The sequence below is a fragment of the Neophocaena asiaeorientalis genome, unplaced genomic scaffold (genome assembly GCF_003031525.2).
Source record: "Neophocaena asiaeorientalis asiaeorientalis breed wild unplaced genomic scaffold, Neophocaena_asiaeorientalis_V1.1 scaffold504, whole genome shotgun sequence".
Taxonomy (NCBI): Eukaryota; Metazoa; Chordata; class Mammalia; order Artiodactyla; family Phocoenidae; genus Neophocaena; species Neophocaena asiaeorientalis.
Window position 1 is genome coordinate 1,254,034 of NW_020174438.1, and position 3,530 is coordinate 1,257,563.

The 3,530-nt window shown below is 47.9% G+C and overlaps 1 long non-coding RNA gene across 1 annotated transcript in view; it reads right to left on the reverse strand.

Annotated features, from left to right (window-relative positions):
• Positions 1-1,858: 1,858 nt before the first annotated feature.
• The window catches only part of LOC112407594 (uncharacterized), a 13,163-nt gene continuing 11,491 nt past the window's right edge, over positions 1,859-3,530 (reverse strand). The window contains exon 3 of the long non-coding RNA XR_003004804.1: positions 1,859-1,914. This is a non-coding gene — a long non-coding RNA (uncharacterized LOC112407594). The remainder of the gene's footprint in view (positions 1,915-3,530) is intronic.

Sequence of the window (3,530 nt, forward strand, 5' to 3'; positions counted from 1 at the left end):
AGAGAGGGGAAATTAATCTTCCTTAAGGCTTTCCATTCTGTGGGCAGACAATATGAGTGGGAGATTCCTAGTTAGCACCCTTTGGGTTCTTTTATGAAGTTGTCAGCACTTTTCATACGCTACATTTGCTTCTCTTTCTCCCAAGAAACGCTATGGCTCTGGAAACATTCTCAATGGGCAGCCTCATGTTAATAGAAAGAGGTAAAAATGGCTGTTGTTGCTTCCTGTAAACATCCCACTGACCTCCAATATGTCAGACTTCTTAGGCAGCCTGAGCTGGAAGCCCCTGATGGGGAATAAAGGTGACATTTCAAATATTCCACTTAAAAAATATAGGAATGAGTCTAGAACCAAAACAACCCAACACCTGAAACTAATTTTCTTGGCATAGTCATAGGCTTTAATGACAGCATCGTTAATCGAATGAAGTCACATGGGGGCAAAATCATGTTTTCCTTTAATGACCTGCCAGGTGGTGGATTTGTTTAGTTACTTTATTATGAACATTTTCAGAGGAAGGAAAGAGAAAAAGGACGAGCTCTGAGTGTCATAACACAACAGAGCTTGACCAAGAGGCCTCCTGGGGTCTCAGGGGTGAGCCAGCTTGGAGATGATGAAGTGGGCTTGGCAGGACAGGGAAGCAGTATGACATCATCATAGGAGCCTTGCTACCCAAAGTGAGGTTCACGGACCAGCATCACCGGGAAGCTTATTAGAAATGCAGCATCACAAGCCTCACCCCAGATCTACTGCATAGGAATCTGCTTTAACAGGATTCCCTGGGTGATTTTCAGGCACATTAGAGTTTAAGAAGCACTGGTTGGCAGCACAAGATCTGGGAGTCCAATGGACTTAGGTGGGAATTCAAGCTCTACTTAACTACTGGCTCTGAAGAGAACATATTATTTAGCCTATATTGGCCTCAGTTTTTCATCTGTAAAATAGGAATACTAGTGTCTACTTATGAAATTGGTAGGTGGACAAAGTAAGCAATTAGTGTATTTCCAGGCATGCAATCTATGTTGAATAAATGGTACGTAGTAGTAGTACTGTGGCTTCTCCTGTGCCTTCCATTTTGGAGAGGAAATATATTTGAATGAATTCAAATCCAAGGTTTACAACTTAATAGCTATGTGATCTTGGTCATGTTACCTAACCCCTTTCTCAGTCTCAAATTCTCTACCTGTAAAATGGGTATAATTTCAGGACTTCTTCGTGGTCCAGTAGGTAAGATTCCTAACTCCCAATGCAGGGGGCCTGGGTTCAATCCCTTGTCGGGGAACTAGATACCTCATGGCATGCTACAACTAAGAGTTCGCATGCCCCAACTAAGAAAGTCGGTGGAGAGCTTCCGGGAAGATGGCGGAAGAGTAAGACGCGGAGGTCACTTTCGTCCCCACAGATACACCAGAAATACATATACCCGTGGAACAACTCCTACAGAACGCTGGCAGAAGACCTCAAACCTCCCCAAAGGCAAGAAACCCCCCACGTACCTGGGTAGGGCAAAAGAAAAAAGAAAAAACAGAGACAAAAGGATAGGGACGGGACCCGCACCAGTGGGAGGGAGCCGTGAAAGAGGGAAGATTTCCACACATTAGGAAGCCCCTTCAGGGGCGGAGACTGCGGGTGGCGGAGGGGGAAAGCTTCGGTGCCGCGAAGGAGAGCACAGCAACAGGGGTGCAGAGGGCAAAGCGGCAAGAGATTCCCGCCCAGAGGATTGGTGCCAGCCAGCACTCACCAGCCCGAGAGGCTTGTCTGCTAACCCGCCGGGGCGGGCGGGGCTGGGAGCCGAGGCTCCGGCTTCGGTCGGAGCGCCGGAAGAGGACTGGGGTTGGCGGCGTGAACACAGCCTGCAGAGGATTAGTGCGCCACGCCTAGCCGGGAGGGAGTCCGGGGAAAAGTCTGGACCTGCTGAAGAGGCAAGAGACTTTTTCTTACCTCTTTGTTTCCTGGTGCGCGAGGAGAGGGGATTAACAGCGCTGCTTAAAGGAGCTCCAGAGACGGGCGCGAGCCGCGGCTAAAAGCACGGACCCCAGAGACGGGCATGAAATGCTAAGGCTGCTGCTGCCGCCACCAAGAAGCCTGTGTGTGAGCACAGGTCACTATCCACACCCCGCTTCCGGGGAGCCTGTGCATCCCGCCACTGCCAGGGTCCTGGGATCCAGGGACAACTCCCCCGGGAGAACGCACGGCGCGCCTCAGGCTGCAGCAACGTCACGCCGGCCTCTGCCGCCGCAGGCTCGCCCCGCACTCCACGCCCCTCCCTCCCCCGGGCCTGAGTGAGCCAGAGCCCCCGAATCAGCGGCTCCTTTAACGCCGTCCTGTTTGAGCGAAGAACAGATGCCCTCCGGCGACCTACACGCAGAGGCGGGGCCAAATCCAAAGCTGAGCCCCTGGGAGAGCTGCTGCTCTCCCAGCAGCCTCAGAAGCAGCGGATTAAAGCTCCACAATCAATTTGATGTACCTGCATCTGTGGAATACATGAATAGACAATGAATCATCCCAAATTGAGGAAGTGGACTTTGAGAGCAAGATTTATGATTTTTTTCCCCTTTCCCTCTTTTTGTGAGTGTGTATGTGTATGCTTCTGTGTGAGATTTTGTCTGTATAGCTTTGCTTCCACCATTTATCCTAGGGTTCTATCCGTCCGTTTTTTTTTTTAATTTTTTCTTAATAATTATTTTTTATTTTAATGTCATTTTATTTTATTTGATCTTCTTTCTTTCTTTCCTTCCTTCCCTCTAGACAACGAATCATCCCAAACTGAGGAGGTGGACTTTGAGAGCAAGATTTATTTTTTCCCCTTTTCCTCTTTTTGTGTGTATGTGTATGCTTCTGTGTGAGACTTTGTCTGTATAGCTTTGCTTCCACCATTTGTCCTAGGGTTCTATCCATCCGTTTTTTCTTTTTGTTTTTTAAATTATTTTTCTTAATAATTTTTTATTTTAATAACTTTATTATCTTTTCTCTTACTTTATTTTATTTTACTTTATCTTCTTTCTTTTATTCCTTCCTTCCCTCCTTCCTTCCTTCCTCCCTCCCTCCCTCCTTTCTTTCTTTGTTTCTTTCTTTCTTTCAACTTCTACTAATTCTTTCTTTCTACTTTTTTTCCCTTTTATTCTGAGCCGTGTGGATGAAAGGCTCTTGGTGCTCCAGCCAGGAGTCAGTGCTGTGCCTCTGAGGTGGGAGAGCCAACTTCAGGACACTGGTCCACAAGAGACGTCCCAGCTCCACATAATATCAAATGGCAAAAATCTCCCAGAGATCTCCATCTCAACACCAGCACCCAGCTTCACTCAACGACCAGCAAGCTACAGTGCTGGACATCCTATGCCAAACAACTAGCAAGACAGGAACACAACCCCACCCATTAGCAGAGAGGCTGCCTAAAATCATAATAAGTGCACAGACATCCCCAAAACACACCACCAAACCTTCCTACCAGAAAGACAAGATCCAGCCTCATCCACCAGAACCCAGGCACTAGTCCCCTCCACCAGGAAGCCTACACAACCCACTGAACCAAC